At 50.2% G+C, this 21,116-nt stretch overlaps 1 long non-coding RNA gene across 1 annotated transcript; it reads left to right on the forward strand.

The window, feature by feature from the left end:
- Window positions 1–97: 97 nt before the first annotated feature.
- LOC115459438 lies at window positions 98–20,234 on the forward strand. Its single transcript, XR_003940274.1, has 3 exons — window positions 98–274; window positions 10,207–10,212; window positions 20,224–20,234. It is a non-coding gene; the product is annotated as an uncharacterized LOC115459438 (long non-coding RNA).
- Window positions 20,235–21,116: the final 882 nt, after the last annotated feature.

Here is a 21,116-nt window from a genome sequence, read left to right on the forward strand (position 1 = left end):
AGTTCCTGGAGGAAAAGTCCATAGTCTGTTATTTTGACAAGGACCTAGGGAAACCACTCCTTGCCCCGGGATTGGTAGCTACTATTTGGGTTTCTGCCAGGTACTTGTGACCTGGATTGGCCACTGTTGGAAACAGGATACTGTGCTACATGGACCCAGTCTGACCCAGTAAGCTATGCTTAAGTTCTTATGCTCTTGTTTTTTTAACAGCAGTGTGTTTATAAATATCAGAAATGTCAGACAAAGATAAAATTTTAAGTTCTGGAGCAGACAAGTGGCAAGCTTTTTTTTATTTTTTTTTATTTTGAGACTATATAAAAAACTATATTAAAAAAATCATGCTGAGTCAGACTAAGATCTATTGAGTCCAGTATCTGCCAATCTGATTAGTTTCTCTTAGCTCATTTCCAGGAATAAGCAATGACATTCTCAAGTCTAATAATGTGTTAGGAACTTTTCAAATTTCTTTTGAACTCTGTTTGTTGCTTTCGCTGTTGCTTGTATTATAGTGTACTAATTAATGTAATGTTTCCTCTGACAATAGATTCTACTACTTAATTATTCAGTGCCTGGAAAAAGAAATCTGATTTGATTGTGTTTTTGCTGATCTTTTTTTGAAGAGTTAGGCGTTATCTGCATTAATATTTTCTGGTGTAAGGGGTATGTGCTTTAGTCTAGTCTTGGCCTACAATTGCAGCCTCTTAAACTTTTTTTCAGCCTAGACATTTTGTGATTTTTTTTTTTTCATTGAAGTGTGAATTTTTTAGACCTGCTTCTTTTGCCAATAAAAGATTCCATTTCTTCAGAAACACCTGATGCTGATTCACTGAAACCCAGAGGGAGGGAAGGAAGATTCTCCTCTGGCCCATAGAAAGGAACTGAAGGGTTGCTTAGAGCAGATCTCCCCTCCAGTCCTCTTCCCAACTAGAGTCTCTGTATCTCTTGGGTAGCCATCTGGGGAGGGGGATATATGAAAGAGGAGGTGAAGCCTGGTGATCTTACTATATCTATTTCTGAGGAGTACATATTATAGCTGGTTCTTCATTTGCAGACCTAGCAGTGCATGTTTGGCAACTAATCCTACCTCTGCCGTTTATTTACTGTGTGACTTCTTTTGTAATAGTGACAGTTGGTGGCAGCAGTGGGATTGGAATCTGGGTCTGCAGTTCTTATGGTTCTATGCTCTCTGCACTGTTTGTTTTCCTTTTCTGAGTATAGCCCTAAACTAATTTTTCAGCAGCTCTGCATTGTGACTGTTCATAGTAAAGAAACTTTCCTTTAGCTGTGAGTTGTACTGTATAGAATACAGATGGCAATTGTAACCATGTTTTAATTGCTCAATTGTGTTCTGGTTGAATGTAGTCAATGATACAGTGTGGGCTGGGATTGTGTATGAGCTCAGTATAGAACAGTTTACATATAACCCAGAGGATGGACTTGGTGACCATCAGATGCTGTCCAGGAATCCTATTCATGCTTTCACTAGGTCTACTGAAGCCATGTTGCCTAGTGAAAGTGGAAGACATCTCCCAGTATGCAGTTCAGCTTATTGTGATGGGGGAAAGAGTCAATGGTAAGGGAGAATCAAGGGGGTTAGAACCTGGTGAAAGAATTGGTAATGATGGGTCTCTGTTCCCCACTTCCAGCATGAGGATGTGATGTTTTCAATAAGAACAAATGTTAAGATTCATTGTCTCTGCCATTGTGATGTCACAGCTGCATTGTGATGTCACAAGGTGCTGGTCGAGCTGCCATGCTGGGTGATTTCTGGCTAGGGTTGTAAACTACAGTTAGCGCATCATCCCAAATCATTCAAACGGGTTGATCCAGTCCTTCTTTTCCTCCATTGGCTGCTTGGAGTTGTCATTCTGATTGCCCCGTTGATTTCCAGCATCACTCTGCGTGCAAAACCAGGGCAGGACCAGTCTGTTTGGTCTTCTTGGGGTGACTCTAATATAAATGAGGGCTGCGGATGACTTGGATTTCCTATTTGTTTTACTGGCCTGGCTCAGTTCTGTATTAGAAAAAAGGGAAAAAAAATCCAAACGCAATAGCAATAAAGTGAATAGACCTTGGCAGTGACTCATTTCATTCCATGCTCACTGCCCGACAACTCGCTGATATTGGTCGCACATGTTGCAGAAAATTATTTCTCAATCAACAATCTTTAATGAATATCCTTAAGTGATTTTAAGAAATCCATTTATCTTAATCAGGTATATAGATATTTCACTGTCTCAGACCCATGCCAACATGACATGTGACATGTATCGCTATGCTGGGTCAGGGCTTGGTCCTAAACCGACACTGTTAAACATCTTGCAGCGTCTGAAGTAAATCTCTTATTTGGGACATTTTCTATGTTTTGATTCAGCTCTGTATTACTCGGGACACAGAGAATAAAGTGTTTTTACTCCAGTCTGTTGTCTGCCTTTCAATTCTTGGTTAAAAATACTTCTTAAGCTCTAGTATTGAAACATTGATTGGGGAGGGAAAGTTTTAATGAGGAAAATTTATTTATGTATTTAAAATGTTTAACCCACCTAAAATGAGGCAGGTTAGAAAGGAATATACATAATAATAAGAACAGAAAACTAAAACATAACAAGTACTGTTAATTTATGGATTTAGACTACGTGCAGGGGTTCAAGATTTATTATATAACTAGACTCTCTCTGGTGATTATAGTGCGCTGCTGGGATCCCCAAGCTAAGGCTCTAGCCAGCCACAAACGTAGCAGTAAAAATGCTATTGAGCAGCGATGTAATAGGCCCAATTGTGTGTGTGTGGGGGGGGGGGGGGGGCATTGCTGTTTGGAAATGGGGTAGGTCAAGGCGTTGTTGCGTTTTGGTAATAGGCCATGAACCTGGAAGTTCAGGTCCTATGTACTGCATATATGTGCAAATACTAATTTCAGAAAGCTGATATTTTCAGGTCAGTCCACACCATTGAGGGGGTGTGGGTCGGGTGGGGGCTAATGTGTACATATGTTCTCATGTTCCAAAGGAAATACACTTTCCCTGCTCAAAGACTTGAAGGGCTTGTCTCTGACAGACCTTGCCTGGTTTACATTGTTTTCATTTTAATTATTGTTGTGAACCATTTTGATGCTTTGCAAATGATAGTGATTAATTATACCACCATTAAACATAAGATAATACATAGAAATAAGATAAAATACAAAATGAAAATAAGAACCTTTTTTATGGGACTAACTTTTTTTCACTAGTTTTGAAGATCAGAACAATTTTCCACAGCTCCAGAAAATATGGTCAAAATTGAATATGAAACATAACAGCGTTCCAGTGAAAGTCTCACAGGGAAAGGGGGGGGAGGGGGAAACAGGGAGAGGTGGATGGGTGAACAGGTGACAAAGCAGCATAATTTTGTTTTAAGCTGAGCTCATGCTGTAATATTTTCTGACTAATACAAAGAGAACATTTTTTACAATTATTAAAACTTTATTGAATGTTACAGAAAAGTACAAGATATAAAATATTAACGTGTGCTTCATTACAAAAAGTGTCTGCCACATCCAGAATATTGTTTTATTACTTAACATCTATGACCCCCAAAAAGAAAGAAAAATGATACCTTAGTTGAAAGTTGGTCCATCTGTAAGCATAACTGCTGACAGTTGTTACAGAGTTAAAAAAAAAAAAATGATTACAAAGTGTCAAGTGGTTGGATCTTCACTACAAAGTAGCAAGGCTAAAGGAAACAAATGCTTATCTGATTTCTTGCAGGCTTTAATATTCTATTGTCTTCGTTGCAACATATCTGGAAGAAAATAAACAAGACTTTATTCTTCTCTATTCTTTTAAATATAAGATTTTACTCTTCATTCTTTTCCTGATACGAGTATATTTGATTTGAATAGTATTTATTGCGCTATTCCTCTCACCTTCACGGTAACAATTAGTACTGTTGAATTTGAACACAGCACAGGGGAATGTTTAAAATGTAGTAACGCTCTTCTCTGAGGTGTGCATAAGTAAACCACTACTGCTTATTTCTATAGTGCTACTAGATGTACACAGCACTGTACATATGGGCAGAATTCAGTAAATGATACCCAAAACTTCTATGACATCATGCCTAGTTTCTGGGAATGCCCCTCATCCACCCATGCGAGCATTTTATAGAATAGGGTGCAGGGCAGATCTGCACCTCACGGGAGGTGGTGGAGATGAAAACGGTAACGGAATTAAAAAATGTGTGGGTTAAACATAAAGGAATCCTATAAACCTTGGAGCTGGGACCCGTTCTACCAGGCATGTCCCCACATCCCCCCCCCCCCCCCCCCCCCCCCGTACGCTTTCACTCAATAACTCTCTGCACACAATTGTGGAATAACCATAGGCCGCAGCTTGATTTATTAACATTTAAACTTCCAATTAACATCCGTATAGGATAACCCCCACCCCCGAGCTACAGTTGTCATAACAAAAGCACCCACAGTTGCCCCCTCCGCCGCTCGCCATGATAGCAAAGCAGCAACTTCCACTTCCGGCTGTCACCGCAACTCTTCACCCTTTCGACTCCGCCTTCACAGCAAGAGGCCTGGCCCGTGTGGACCTCCACACATTATTCCGGGTCACCTGACCCATCTTAATGACCTGGCTCAGCCCCCCCATGAGCCATTGCTTCTGTAGCTCGGGTTTTTTGCTGCTGCGACAAACTCCGATGCCATTCCTGAAAAACATCTACAACACCACACAGATAAGCCTCCTCACATCCAGTACATGAGAGGGTGGGAGGGAGGGAAAACTGCCTCCGAGGATCAGACAACACCCTGAGCCTCGGAGGAAGCAGAGCCCCTCTTCCCTTCCCACAGCTCCGCCCCCCAGCAACCTATCCTCCAATCAGCTGCCTGTGTTGCTTCTGTGCTGTCAGCTTCTGTTGATCTGACCAATCCCAGCTGCCCACGTGCTCATCAGCCGAACACAACCCCCCCCCCCCCCCCCCCCATAACCACATGCTCTTCACCCCACTGCCCTCAGAGCCTTCTCGAACGGGCCCAGCCCTCGTTTAACTGGGCCCGTCGAGACAAGCTCTCGGGCCTTTCATAAACCTTGGAGCTGGGACCCGTTCTACCAGGCATGTCCCCCCCCCCCCCCCCCCCCCGTACGCTTTCACTCAATAACTCTCTGCACACAATTGTGGAATAACCATAGGCCGCAGCTTGATTTATTAACATTTAAACTTCCAATTAACATCCGTATAGGATAACCCCCACCCCCGAGCTACAGTTGTCATAACAAAAGCACCCACAGTTGCCCCCTCCGCCGCTCGCCATGATAGCAAAGCAGCAACTTCCACTTCCGGCTGTCACCGCAACTCTTCACCCTTTCGACTCCGCCTTCACAGCAAGAGGCCTGGCCCGTGTGGACCTCCACACATTATTCCGGGTCACCTGACCCATCTTAATGACCTGGCTCAGCCCCCCCATGAGCCATTGCTTCTGTAGCTCGGGTTTTTTGCTGCTGCGACAAACTCCGATGCCATTCCTGAAAAACATCTACAACACCACACAGATAAGCCTCCTCACATCCAGTACATGAGAGGGTGGGAGGGAGGGAAAACTGCCTCCGAGGATCAGACAACACCCTGAGCCTCGGAGGAAGCAGAGCCCCTCTTCCCTTCCCACAGCTCCGCCCCCCAGCAACCTATCCTCCAATCAGCTGCCTGTGTTGCTTCTGTGCTGTCAGCTTCTGTTGATCTGACCAATCCCAGCTGCCCACGTGCTCATCAGCCGAACACAACCCCCCACCCCCCCCCCCATAACCACATGCTCTTCACCCCACTGCCCTCAGAGCCTTCTCGAACGGGCCCAGCCCTCGTTTAACTGGGCCCGTCGAGACAAGCTCTCGGGCCTTTCATAAACCTTGGAGCTGGGACCCGTTCTACCAGGCATGTCCCCCCCCCCCCCCCCCCCGTACGCTTTCACTCAATAACTCTCTGCACACAATTGTGGAATAACCATAGGCCGCAGCTTGATTTATTAACATTTAAACTTCCAATTAACATCCGTATAGGATAACCCCCACCCCCGAGCTACAGTTGTCATAACAAAAGCACCCACAGTTGCCCCCTCTGCCGCTCGCCATGATAGCAAAGCAGCAACTTCCACTTCCGGCTGTCACCGCAACTCTTCACCCTTTCGACTCCGCCTTCACAGCAAGAGGCCTGGCCCGTGTGGACCTCCACACATTATTCCGGGTCACCTGACCCATCTTAATGACCTTTCTCAGCCCTCCCATGAGCCATTGCTTCTGTAGCTCGGGTTTTTTGCCACAGGGGGGGAGGGGTCCGTGCACCTGCAAAGGCCCCCTCCCACCCCCCCCCACCCCAAAGCAAGCTGCGGCCTACTGAGACCCTGCAATACCATGCTGCTCCAAGAACACCTGCACATCATTTTAGAATAGATCCAGACCCCCATCAGACAGGTGTACCCTGTCCCGTGCAAAAGCCCCGCTCATTGAGCAGCCACCCAGTTGTGTTGAAGTTGGAAACCTCCCATCGTTCTTACCCATACTGTGACCTGCCGATTGACCTTGCGCAACCCCTGAGCCCCTTGCGCGCCAGTAGGCGGGCAGGTCTGGGTATAATATCCGACCACCAATTTTGTACCAGGAAACCAGGCCAATACCAATCGTGAGTCTCCCCCTTTTTAGTGTCACTGCGTCTCTTACCCGTCCAACCATCCACCTCGTTCCCCCACCCCGAACCAGTAACCCCTGAAGGTGTCGCGGTCTGTTGCACAGCCGATACAACAGTGGCCCTCGTTGACTCCTCAGCATGCCCCACTCTCCTAGCCAGGCTATCTAGGCCCCGCGCCAATCCCCGGTGAATCCCCCCAGGATGTCTCGCTGCTCTGCTACCAGCCCAATGAATGAAGGCGTGTCCAACCATCCAGACTGAGTAGATCGAACCAACAGCATCTCAAAGGGGAAGGGGCAACCACACACGGGGAAAGCGAGCACCCACACCGGCAGCCCCTTCAATAAACTAAACCGCCGGCATATCAGGCCACCGGCTAAAGCGTAGAAATAACCACGACAGAGCACACCCCACCATTATGTACCGGCCCTGTACTAGGCTCCCTCAGGAGGGCCTAATATACCCACGGTATGCCCCGGAAGACCACCTGCTGGCGCCATTCGCATGTACTAATAAGGAAAGAGGGCCATGTGGGCGGGCCACCCAGGTAGGCCTCCAACAAGGACACTGGGTATGAGATCCTGCCCGGAACTCCGTTTTTTGTGCGCAAGATCTTACTGCGCCATACTCCAGTCTGGATACCAACAGTCTCCCGTAACAACCCAGATAACACAGCAACCGACCTGCGGCTCGCTACAAGCTCGCCTACCCAAAAGGTCCCATAAGATGCCAATGCGGAGGCCACTCGGAAGAGGCGTATCTCGAATGTTGGATAAGTCGCGCACTCAACAGCCCGCAAAAAGCACACCCAAAGTCGTGAGTAATCCGCCAGCGCGCGTCCAGCACCAAGGAAGATGAGCGGCTCTGACCATTCAAGGCACTGCTCACCCGAAAACTAAAGCTTGGCAGGCCTCACCCACACATGTTGCTGGAAAAGGAGAACCCAGCCAGATGATGCGCGGCTGCATTTCGAGAAATACCCCATGCCTGTGTGAGAACAATGTAGGCTGCTAACAGCTCACCTGATGCCCGACTCGCTGTCCAGCCTTAGTCCCGAAACTAACTAGTCACTCTGTCCTATCCACAGGTATACGCTGACCGTGTGGCAGGTGCAATCGAGATTCTCGGCCGCTCCCACACCTCAGGCCTCCTAGTCGCCAAAAATGCCCTGTTATTGGCTGCCCTTCCGCCTCTGCCGCTTGTGCCAAAGCCCGGAAAGTCTGAAATTGAAACGAGAAAGTGCATCATCCATACGCTTGGACATTCCCCGGCATGTGCCTAGCCCGTACGTGCACATTTAGTTGCACACAACGCAGGACCAATTCCCTGATCACGGAGCTCACCAGCAAGCACGTGCAACCTCCTTATTCACCACCTCTACCACCCCCTGATTGTCGCACCACACCAGGATGCTTGTACTTTGCCACTTCCCTGGCTGCCGCTCGCATGCCCCTACAAACGGGAACAGCTCCCTGAAGGTAGTGGTCTTTGTAACTCCCGCCGCTATCCAGCTGTCCGGCCACGGTTCAGTGCACCACGCGCCCTCACAGTACACCCCGAACCCAAGCCTTCTGCTGCATCCGTACAGAAGTCGAGATCCGCATTAGACACCACCGTGCTCTGCCACGCTTAATGTACCTTTACACGTACACAAAACTCCAACCACATCGCAACGAACTCCCGCTGACAAGCACACATGATGAAAAGGCTCCGTGACCCCTGACGTCGCAAATGCCAGCCGCCAAGACAAGGCCCGACCCATCGGGATGACGTGACATGCCAAATTAAGGCTCCGCACCCGGGACTGAAATGGTACACAATGTAGCCTTACGGGCCTGTAACACTGCCAGAATCTGCTCTTCCGACTGAATCACCTTCTCCCGCAGCAAATGGGTAAACTGTCCGTATTGTGTCAATTTCAGTGCCGAGGTCTGTGAGGACCGCGGCTGGGCCCTCCATTTTGTCGGTAGCCCAGGGGATGCCAAAGTCCTCCGCAACCGCCCTAAAGACTCTCAGCATATGCCCACGGTCCCCGACCTCAACTGCCCCAATAGAGAGAAATTGTCTAAATAGCGCACTATACTTTCGAGCCTGGACCCCTGCCCATCACCCAGTGTACGTATGAGCTGACTGTTCCCCGTACGTACAGGCGACTGAACCACCCATCGGCATTCCAGCCCCCGTAAAAAAGACCCTTCAAAGTGGAAGCCCAGCAACAGAAATGCAGAAGGGTGAACAGGTAACAGCCTGAACGCCGCCTCAATATCGACCTCAGCCATCTGCGCCCCTACCCCCCCGGGCATATCAACCGTACCACACCGTCAAATGACGTGTACTGCACTGAGCAGAAGTCTCTGGGAATGCTCTCATTTACGTACCCACCCGCTGGGTCCGAGAGGTTACGCCTGAGCTGGAATTACCCCAGCGCTGTCTTTTAGGTATAACCGCACCAGGAGATATCGCAAAGAACGGAAATGGACCGGCAATCCTGCCGAACGCAATCTCCTCCGTCAACTTATTCCTCACCACCTCCCGCAGCCACTCGGTGGACCCAAGTTCTGCCCCCAATTACTGCCCAGCTGACCTTGAAACGGAATGACAACCCCCTCCACGAGATCCCACCCTAATGCCTCTGCAGCGTCCCTGACCGGATATCGATGGAGCCATGGCAGCATCGCATCGACCCTCACCGGTATAAGGGCACGGCTAATCAATTATGGCTTCGCTGCGGACGGTCCCCCCGGTCCCTTCCTGACATTCTGCCGCTACATGCCTCTGGCTGCAGGCGGAACGGATGCGTCGCAACTTGCAGTCCATAAATGGACAGGAAGCTCAGATCCGGCTCCCGGGACACCGCCCCCCCTCCCCGCACTCATGGCCCGAAGGACCGACCCAGAGCCGCCTGGGCCAACCCCCATTTACCCATCCCCCAACCTCTACCAGTGCTGCCCTGGGAGCCATGTGAACCACCATAAATTGATCCTGTGTCGGCAACGCCCCCATTCACTGTCATGCGCAGACAAGACCGAACCGAATTATCACCGGTTTGGCGCTCTCACGCTCCCTCGTACCCTCTGCCTATGTCTTCTCCTTCGCAACCTTCCGGCGCCCCCCAGCCTCCCGCTACTAACATATAGCTATGCACTTTCTCCGCCTGATCTTCCTACGTAACGAGCGCAGGACCCACTCCCAGACAGGGCTACCCTGGCAGGCGGGCCCCTCGTCCTCTCTCCAGCACCCTTTGCCAATTCTGCCGCCCTGGAGACGCCCACTGACCGAGAAGAGGAGGATGCGGAAGAGGAATAAGAGGAAGCCCTAATCCGCTTCCCCCCTGCCCCTCCCTTTTCGTCACCCACTCCCCCCTGTGCTCGCTTAGAGGACGACCCATTACCCGATCCAGAAGCTCCAGCACCTGCCATGGACGATCCCGAGACTGCAGCAGGGCTGTGTCCTGACGCCCAGTCCAGCTGCTCCGCCGTGTCCTGGATGAACGGGGTCCTCTCCTGCCCTGTCTCACCACTGGTTCCTCCTGCTGCACTGTAGAAGGGCGTTCCGCCGTCCCCTGCTCGATCTGGCTGGACCCGCCAGTCGCCGGCTCCACTCCCTCCGTTGCACTCTGCACCTGTAATGACAAAAGGAAGCGGCAGCAAAACCAGCCCCCTCGGACTCCCACACTTGCCCCAGCCCCCCCCCCCCCAGGACGCTTCCGGCAAGACCCCATGGAACCCCGGAAATGCCCAATGCATATCCGCCCTCGAAGGTATCCCAGCCCATGTGACCACCTGGGGAAGAGCCATGGCCACTGCCCATAGGGGCATAGCGCAGGGAGACCCAAAACCCATGGGTATGGACCCCAGCCTGTCGAAGAGTCGCCTATGTTTGTAGGAAACCCTCCCCCATAGCTCCTCGATACAGGACCAGAAGGCTGTGCGTGCCCACCAACCGCCGCTGCTCTCTCCACCCGCCGTCTACCCGCAGGCAGCAGACCCCCCCTCCATAAGCACTCTGCCCAGGCCATGTGTGCTCCCCTTAAAACCCCAGCCGTTGCCACCTCTGCCATGCAAGCAGCAGGGAGGGGGTAGGAATCCCTCACTGATTCCCTGCACCAGCCCCCCTACTCTGACCCTTTCTCACTCACCGCCAGCTCCAGCCTGTTAGTGAAGGTCGATGCCTCCACTGGCAACTCCCCTGCCCCTTTTTCTGTGACCCCCGCTGAGCTCCTTAGATCTGCCTCCCCCCCCTCCCCCCCCTGGTACTCACATGTGCTGGGCTGCCTGGAGTCACTGGCGCAAAATGAGCTCCACACCTTGATTCTCCTCTGCCTGCTCCCAACACCATGGTGCAGGTCTCCCCAGTTCCTTCCTGCCTGGGAACTTTGTCCTTTTGACCTCCTGAAGTTGGACTCGATCCAACAAAGTTTCTAACCTCTCTGTGAAGGCAGGAACCTTTCCTCCAAGCCACTGCAGCTGTTAGTCTGTAAGTTTTCTATCTCTTAAAGCCTCAATCATTCTTGAAAAGCTGCACAGCTCCTTTGCAAAACTGCCTCCGAGGATCAGACAACACCCTGAGCCTTGGAGGAAGCAGAGCCCCTCTTCCCTTCCCACAGCCCCGCCCCCCAGCAACCTATCCTCCAATCAGCTGCCTGTGTTGCTTCTGTGCTGTCAGCTTCTGTTGATCTGACCAATCCCAGCTGCCCACGTGCTCATCAGCCGAACACAACCCCCCACCCCCCCCCCATAACCACATGCTCTTCACCCCACTGCCCTCAGAGCCTTCTCGAACGGGCCCAGCCCTCGTTTAACTGGGCCCGTCGAGACAAGCTCTCGGGCCTTTCATTTAGAAGGAATGGATCCACAGAATCTTAGCGAAGATTGGGTGACAACACCAGAAATTGGAAAGCAAAACCAGTGCTGGGCAGACTTCTACAGCCTATGCCCTGATCATGACTGAATAGATATGGATGGGCTGGAGTGTAAATTGTAAGGGGCTTCGATGTTAGCTTGAGAACTTTTAGTACAACAAGCATGCATGGGAGAAACACAAAGGAATCCTGTTTAGAAGGAATGGATCCATGGAATCTTAGTGGAGATTGGGTGGCGACATCGGTAATTGAGAAGCAAAGCCAGTGCTGGGTGGACTTCTACGGTCTATGCCCTACTCATAACTAATAGATATGGATGGGCTGGGGTGTAAATTTTAAGGGGCTTCGACGTTCGCTTCAGAACTTTTAGTACAGGAACAGTGCTGGGCAGACTTCTACGGTCTGTGCCCTGAGAATGACAAGGACAAATCAAACTCAGGTGTGTGTGTGTGTATATATATAGATAGATATATATTGCATAGCAAGTAAAATGAGTTTATTTTGTTGGGCAGACTGGATTTACTATGTTACTCTTTGGGGTTCTATATGGAATGTTGCTACTAATTGGGATTCTGGAATCTTGTAACTCTTTAGGATTCTAGAATCTTCAGAACTCTTAGTTCAAGAACAGTGGTCTGTGCCCTGAGAATGGCAAAGACAAATCAAACTTTGGTATAAAGTATCACATACCATGTAAAATGAGTTTATCTTGTTGGGCAGACTGGATGGGAAAATTAGGTTCTCACCTTGGTAATTTTCTTTCCTTTAGTCACAGCAGATGAATCCATCTCTATCTCCCCCTCCTGGTAGGTGGACACAACCCATTCGTAATGGATTCATCTGCTGCTGATGACAAGGAAGGGACCGTAAGGTCTTTATCTGCCGTCATTTACTATATTACACTTTGGGATTCTACATGGAATGTTGCTACTAATTGGGATTCCGGAATCTTGTAACTCTTTAGGATTCCAGAATCATCAGAACTTTTAGTACAAGAACAGTGCTGGGCAGACTTCTACAGTCTGTGCCCTGAGAATGGCAAGGACAAATCAAACCAAACTCGGGTATAAAGTATCACATACCATGTAAAATGAGTTTATCTTGTTGGGCAGACAAGGTGGACCGTTCAGGTCTTTATCTGCTGTCATTTACTATGTTACTATGGCCTGTCATCGTTCACTGTCATGAAGACATTAGGGACCAGCACTCCAAGACCACATCTGAAAATCTCTCGTGGGCTCCTGCACCCATCAGAATTTAGGGTTCTCACACATATAGATTTGGAACTATTTGCCTTTCCAAATGCAGCCCCAAGACAAGTCACAATTCAGGTACAGTATGTATGAACAAAACCTGTGCCATGCTGACCAAGAGCAGTATTGGCCAATCTGGTTCACTACAAAGTACCTGGCAGAGAGTTGGTACCTCAAGTAATTGAGGGTTTAAGTAACTTCCCAAGGTCATAGGGAATGTCAGCAAGATAAGTGGGAGTTGAAGCCTAGATTTCCTGCTTCTGACTTGCTGCTTTCACCTCTAGGCTACTCTGCCCTATCCTATTCCTTAACTCATTGTAAGAAATCAAAGATAATAGACTTATTTTTTTTATATACGAAGATGGACGTCCCTTCTTTAGCTGAACATTTCCCTCTGCAGTGTGTCTGAAATGTGAAACATGAAGTAGGGCCAAGATGGGCAGACAGAGGGTGGGGTGGGGGTGTGGAATGAGAGTGTGCATAGGATGGATTGGGGAGGTAAACAGAGGCAAGTGGGGAAGAGAAACAAGGGTAAAAGTGAAGTGATATCCCAGAAAACAAGAAAGAAAAGGTGTAGATGAACCATGAAGGGCACAAAGATGCATTTATCACATCTGGCAGGACTTAAAAAGCACAGACCAATGACCCAAAAGAGTCTGAATCAACATGACTTTCCCATGCTGAAAGTGGCATCCTGTGGCAGACATCTAACTACACCTTGTGCCAAGAATGGGTTGTGGTACAGAAACCTGATGGTAGCTAACGGGGTCTTTCACTAAGCTGTGATAGTGTTTTTAGCATACACTGATTGGTGCATGCTAAATGCTAGAGATGCCCATAGGAATATCCATTCCTACCCTAGCTGAGGTAATATTCTTACTTTCCATATCATCAAGCTGATCAATCCATAGACTGGTGGGTTGTGTCCATCTACCAGCAGGTGGAGATAGAGAGCAAACTTTTGCCTCCCTATATGTGGTCATGTGCTGCCGGAAACTCCTCAGTATGTTCTCTATCTCAGCAGGTGGTGGTCACACACAGCAGCAGCTCTGGCTAGGCCTCCAAGCCTAATCCTTAGGTTTTGTTGAGGCCTGGGGTTGAGGGCTCTTTTGAGCAAGTGCAAACCTGGTGGTGCCAGGTCCCTCCTTTTCTCCCCCCTCCCGCTGGCTCCGTTAAAAAAAAAAAAAAAAATTTTAAACGTCCTTAAAGGCGTTTATTTCGACGTTTATTTAAACGTTCATTGCAGCTACTCACTGGGACACCAGTTCGTTACAGTTCGGAGCGGCAAGCAGGTAATTTTTACCTTTTTATAGTGGGCAGGGGGTTCCCCGATTCTTCTCCTCGTGGCATATGGCGTCGGAGGGCGAGGGCGCAAAGGGTCGCTCCCCGGATCGCTTGAGCGCTTCTAGAGGGGATGCGGGGGTATTAAAGCCTGATTCGCCCTTGTTGGGTGACAGTTTCGTGACCGATGAATGTCCCGGTCCTTCCTCCGGCGTGGCGGTTTTTCCCGCCATAAACGCCCATCCCCCGCTCCTCGCCTCCGCCATCTTGGCCGGCCACGCGGCTCGGACGGCTTCTTCGTGGGCCGCCCTTGAGGTTGGAGACATTAATGCCACGAACGCCCTTAATTTGGGCGACGGCACAAAGCAGGTAAAGTTAAGCGCCGTTCTTCCCGCGCGGCTCCTTTGCGGAGTGTCGCGCCGGACGCCATTTTGGATGCGCAGCATGTCTCTCCCCCGCTCTTGCGAGCGCCGGTTGAGGGTGCGTCTAGGGCTGTGGCCCAGGCTGCGGAAGTGCACAGTCTGGGGGGTTTCTCCCCCGAGTTTGTTTTGCTGCTGCATCAGGCCTTCCTCATGCAAAACGCTGCCCCTGCTCCCTCGTCTGGTAAAGAGGTTGAGGTTCCCAGAGGTAAATGCCCTCGGGTTGATTCCCAGGCCTTGGAGGACTTTGTCTCCTCCGATGTAGATGAGGGCAGCGTGTCTGAGGTCTCCCAACGGTCCTTTGCGGATTCCTTGGAGGAGACGGATCCCCGCTCGGATGGAGCGGATGACCCCTCTGCAGCGCGGCTTTTTAGCCCAGAGGAGTTGCCCAACCTGTTGTTACAGGCCATGGACACTTTGAAGATTTCCTCTCCGGAGGACGTCTCTCCCTCAGCCCCTGTTGGCTCTGCCATTATGCTGGGGACGAAGCGCCCGCCTAGAACCTTCCACTTGCATGATGCCATGCACACCTTAATTTCGGCTCAATGGGATGTCCCGGAAGCGAGCCTTAAAGTGGCTAGGGCTATGTCCCGCCTCTATCCTTTGCCTGAAAGTGAACGTGAGGCCTTTCTGTGGCCTACCATGGATTCTTTAATCACTGCGGTGACTAAGAAAACGGCGTTGCCGGTGGAAGGTGGCACGGCCCTAAAGGACGCCCAAGACAGAAGATTGGAGGCGGCCTTAAGGTCGTCCTTTGAGGCAGCTGCTTTAAGTTTGCAGGCCTCAGTTTGCGGCTCCTATGTGGCCAGGGCGTGCCTATGGTGCAGCGGGCTTCCCCCTCGGATCATTCCTTGAGGGCTGATTGGCCGGCCCTGGAATCGGGCTTAGCCTATTTGGCAGACTTGCTGTATGATGTCTTGAGAGCCTCAGCTAAAGGCATGGCTCAGACAGTCTCTGCGCGGCGGTGGCTTTGGCTGAAACATTGGTCTGCTGACCACGCCTCTAAATCCCGCCTGGCTAGATTGCCTTTTAAAGGCAAGCTGCTCTTTGGGGTCGAGCTGGACAAAATCGTGACCGATCTCGGCACGTCCAAGGGCAAGAAATTACCAGAGGTCAGGGCTCGGGCTAGTACTCGTCCCGGTACCTCCAGAGGACGGTTGCAGGAAGCCCGTCGGTACCGCCCGGGCAAGTCGGGTTCCTCTGCCCCCTCTTCCTTCAAGAGGAATTTCTCCCCCAAGCAGCATTCCTTTCGCAGAGACCGCCGTCCCGGAGGTGCTCCCTCCGGTCCTCCCCCAGGGTCTCGTACCCAATGACGGGGCCTTGGTCCACGCCCCAGTGCAGATTGGAGGACGGCTGTCCTCGTTTCTGGGCGAGTGGACCACAATAACTTCAGACGCGTGGGTGCTGGAAGTCATCAGAGACGGCTACAAGCTAGAGTTCTGCCGACCCTTAAAAGACGGGTTAGTACTCTCTCCCTGCAAGTCTCCGGTCAAAGCTGTGGCAGTGCAGCAGACCTTGGACAATCTGATCCGCCTGGGCGCGGTCGTTCCGGTGCCAGAAAGTCAGCTTGGCAAGGGACGTTACTCCATTTACTTTGTGGTACCAAAGAAAGGAGGTTCTGTCCGGCCTATCCTCGACCTCAAAGGGGTCAATCGGGCCTTGAAAGTGCGGCACTTTCGCATGGAGACTCTCCGCTCTGTTATAGCGGCAGTGAAGGCAGGAGAGTTCTTGGCATCCTTGGACATCAAGGAAGCGTACCTGCATATTCCCATCTGGCCTCCTCATCAACGCCTTCTGCGTTTTGCAGTCCTGGGACGACACTTCCAGTTCAGAGCCCTCCCATTCGGGTTGGCTACTGCTCCGCGGACCTTTTCCAAAGTAATGGTGGTCATCGCGGCCTTCCTACAAAAGGAAGGGGTACAAGTCCATCCTTATCTGGACGACTGGTTGATCCGAGCCCCCTCTTATGCAGAGTGCGGCAAAGCTGTGAACCAGGTAGTTGCTCTTTTGAGCTCCCTGGGATGGATCATCAACTGGGAGAAGAGCCAGCTGCGCCCGACTCAGTCCCTGGAGTACCTGGGAGTTCGATTCGACACCCAAGTGGGCAGAGTGTTCCTGCCAGACAAGCGGATTGTCAAACTTCAGGCTCAAGTGGACCAGTTCCTAGTAGCCTCTCCTCCTCGGGCTTGGGACTATGTGCAGCTGTTGGGCTCTATGACGGCCACGATGGAAGTAGTGCCCTGGGCCAGGGCTCATATGAGACCACTTCAACAATCTTTGCTGCAGCGCTGGACTCCGATGTCGGAGGATTATGCTGTGCGCCTTCCCTTGGACCCAGCAGTGCGCAAGGCGCTGAGCTGGTGGATGCAGACAGACAAGTTGTCTGCGGGAATGCCTCTGGTGACCCCAGAGTGGATTGTCGTCACGACGGACGCCTCTTTGTCGGGCTGGGGAGCCCACTGCTTGGGAAGGACAGTGCAGGGGCTCTGGTCTCCTGCAGAGGCAAAGTGGTCTATCAACCTCCTGGAACTCAGAGCCATTCGGTTGGCGCTTTTGGAGTTCATCCCGGTACTGGTGTTGAAGCCTGTACGGGTCCTGTCAGACAATGCCACGGCTGTGGCCTATGTCAACCGCCAGGGAGGTACCAAGAGCGCCCCTCTAGCCAAGGAGGCTATGAATCTTTGCCAGTGGGCGGAAGCGAACCTGGAGCAGCTTTCAGCGGCCCACATTGCCGGAGTCATGAATGTCAAGGCGGTCTTTCTCAGTCGCCATACCTTGGAGCCCGGAGAGTGGCAACTATCTGCTCAGGCGTTCTTGGACATCACGAAGCGCTGAGGCCAGCCGAGCCTAGATCTGATGGCGTCATCGGCCAATTGCCAAGTGCCGCGCTTTTTCAGCAGAGGACGGGACCCTCGATCCCTGGGAGTAGATGCTCTTCTCCAACAGTGGCCGACACAAGAGCTCCTCTATGTGTTCCTGCCCTGGCCCATGTTGGGCAGGGTGCTAGACCGGGTGGCAAAAGCATCCCGGCAGGGTAATCCTGGTGGGTCCGGATTGGCCCAGACGTCCCTGGTATGCGGACTTGATCAGGCTCTCAGTCGACGATCCTCTGCGGCTGTCAGTGGAGCAGGGCCTGTTACATCAGGGTCCCGTGGTGATGGAGGATCCCTCCCCCTTTGGTCTTACGGCCTGGCTATTGAGCGGCAGCGTCTGAGGAAAAAGGGCTTCTCAGACAAGGTCATCGCCACTATGCTAAGAGCGAGGAAGCGCTCTACTTCTACTGCTTACGCCAGAGTTTGGCGTATCTTTGCAGCGTGGTGTGAAGCAGGCTCACTTTCTCCCTTCACTGCTCCAATTTCTTCAGTGTTGGCGTTCCTGCTAGAAGGTCTGGAGAAAGGCCTGTCGCTCAGTTCCCTTAAAGTCCAGGTAGCGGCTCTGGCTTGCTTCAGGGGCCGCCTGAAGGGTGCTTCCCTGGCTTCGCAGCCAGATGTGGTGCGCTTTCTCAAGGGAGTTAATCACCTGCGCCCTCCTCTGCACTCAGTGGTGCCTGCGTGGAATCTCAACCTGGTGCTAAGAGCATTGCAGAAGCCGCCTTTTGAACCCTTGTCAAGGGCATCTCTGAAAGCAGTCTTTTTGGTGGCTATCACTTCAGCCAGAAGAGTTTCCGAGCTCCAGGCGCTCTCATGTCGAGAGCCTTTTCTGCAGTTCACTGAGGCAGGAGTGACTATTCGCACAGTGCCTTCCTTTCTGCCCAAGATTGTTTCTCGCTTCCATGTGAATCAGCAGCTCTGTCTCCCTTCCTTTCGTAGGGAGGACTACCCAGAGGAGTACTCTGCTCTTAAATATCTGGATGTGAGGCGAGTCATCATCAGATACTTGGAAGTGACCAATGATTTCCGGAAATCGGATCATCTGTTTGTCCTGTTTGCAGGTCCTCGTAAGGGTCTGCAGGCTGCTAAGCCTACAGTGGCAAGATGGGTCAAGGAAGCCATTGCAGCGGCTTATGTGGCCGCAAGGAAGGTGCCGCCTATCCAGCTGAAGGCTCACTCCACGAGAGCTCAGGCGGCCTCGATGGCAGAGGCCGGATCCGTCTCCTTGGAAGAGATATGCAAGGCGGCAACTTGGGCTTCGGCTCATACATTCTCCAAGCATTACCGTTTGGCGGTGGCTGCACGGGCGGAGGCCCGGTTTGGAGCTTCAGTGTTGAGGTCAGGGATTTCAATGTCCCGCCCTGGGTGAGTACTGCTTCGGTACATCCCACCAGTCTATGGATTGATCAGCTTGATGATATGGAAGGTAAAATTATGTATAATCATACCTGATAATTTTCTTTCCATTAATCATAGCTGATCAATCCATAGCCCCTCCCAGATATCTGTACTGTTTTTATTCTGGTTGCATTTCAGGTTCAAGTTTAGTCTTCAGTTACTTCAGAAAGACTTCGTGTTCAAGTTTTTTCACTTGGATTCTTCAAGAGTTGAGACGAGTTTGTGTTACAGTGAGCTGCTGTATTCCTCTCCCCCCCGTTTTACGGGGCTGGATTGAGACATAAATTCTGCCGGCACTCCCTCCCGCTTCATGCGGCTGTAGGGCAGCTTTGTACCCCTCCCGCTTCGGTGGTGTTAGGGTCAGTCAGCTCCTCCCGCGGTTGCGGTTGCAGGATAAGCCAGATCCCCCCGCATCGGCGGGTGTGGTGTCCCTCCCCCGCTCCGCGGGGATGAGCTGGACGGATTCCCCTCCCCCACTTGTGTGGGGATGAGCTGGGTTAATTCCCCTCCCCCATTTCGGCGGTGGTGAGCTGGGCAGAGTGTCCCTTCGTGGGTGTAATTCTCTAAGTGCTGAGTCCCACGGATGGAGCTTTGATATCGACATACTGAGGAGTTTCCGGCAGCACATGACCACATATAGGGAGGCAAAAGTTTGCTCTCTATCTCCACCTGCTGGTAGATGGACACAACCCACCAGTCTATGGATTGATCAGCTATGATTAATGGAAAGAAAATTATCAGGTATGATTATACATAATTTTACCTTCTAACTCTTAATCTCTTACCTATCTATTTGTTCCATCTTTGCTTACACCCTACACTGTCTCTTAAAACATTCTATTATGTATTGTGTTGATATTGTAAGTAGCCATGCCATACTTTGTACTATTTGAATATTTTTACTGCTGTGATTGTCTATTGCTCATGTTTGATCTATTCTTACTGTATACCGCCTTGAGTGAATTCTTTCAGAAAGGCAGTAAATAATAAATATAATCAGCACACTGAAAATGCTACAGCTGCTTAGTAAAAGATCCCTTAAAAATCCCTGTCCATCTCTACAGAGGCAAAAAAAAAAAAAGTAACCCCTAGAATTTTTTGCCATTTTTTTCAACAAGAAACTTTATGTACTTAAGTAGTCATCATACTATTAAACAACATTTAATTATCGTAAGCTATGTTGGTGTTACTACCTGCAATTTTTGTGTGTTAAAAACACAGTAACATAATATAATTCAAAATGAAACAATTAACAAAGTGTCAGAATTTCACAGTCACTGAAAAGGCTCAAAGTATCCATCCCCAGCTTTAACACAGGGCTTCAGTCACTTTGGGACGTTCTTAACAGCCTTGTCAATCTGGTGCCTGTGGCAGGCTGTCCCAGATCATCTGCAGCCCTTCCTTGACTTTGGCGAGAACTTGTGATTTCAGGAAGAGCTTGTGATGTCATGATGTCATTAACAGGTAGCTTTACAGAGCAAACATTTTTGAACATGCAAAAATCACAGGGTGGTCACACTAAAGAGTCTATGACTTAGCTACGTTTAAAGACAATCTCATTGTACTTGGTACATAAATGTAAATAGCAACCAGAAATAACGCTGTAAAATTTCATGTTGAAATTCCAAACAGTTGCTGAGAAAACAGCAAAAGCTTCTAGGGGGTTTACTCTGTGTCCAAACCTTATCCATTTAGAATGAGGAAGGGTTTACATTTTATCCATGCTAAGTGGCATTTCAGAAAGGATGGAAAATGGGACTTGAGATGTCCAGGTCAGGCCATTTCAGGTTCTGCTAGGACCTTAGGCTCCATGCTGGCAAATCCTGTTCTGTTTTAAAATACATCAAGATATGGATGCTCAAGCACCAGCTATGTGCAGAAGGATTGTCCACTTTAGAAAAATAAAAGTCCAAAATATCGATGGGAGGTTTATGCTATGAAATGACAACACAAATGTTTATTTTTCCCAAAACTGTCACATTTTGCTGGGGGGGGGGCTGTGTGGGAGTCTTCCATCTCTATTCCTGCCAGTAGGTGGCACTGTTTCAATATCATTCAGTAGTGAGGGACAGGTAAGCTCTGCAGGACTCCAGAGGACCTGCCTGTCCATAGTGAATGAAAAGACAGGAAGCACCCCCCCCCCCCCCACTGGCAGCAATGTGGTTGGTGGACTCCCCGCTCAGCTTCGAGGAAACATTGCACAGAGTGCAGACAAACTTGGGGAAGAGGGCTGTACTTTGAAAATGCATTATTTTCCAGTCCTACCCAATCGATGGATGGGATTTTTCAGCAAAATATTACCAGTACAAAGCACAGGTGCAAATGCTTACAGGTACTGAGCTTTCAAAGGGGGAAGTATGTGTGAACTTTG

This window comes from Microcaecilia unicolor, unplaced genomic scaffold (assembly GCF_901765095.1).
Source record: "Microcaecilia unicolor unplaced genomic scaffold, aMicUni1.1, whole genome shotgun sequence".
NCBI classification, from domain to species: Eukaryota; Metazoa; Chordata; class Amphibia; order Gymnophiona; family Siphonopidae; genus Microcaecilia; species Microcaecilia unicolor.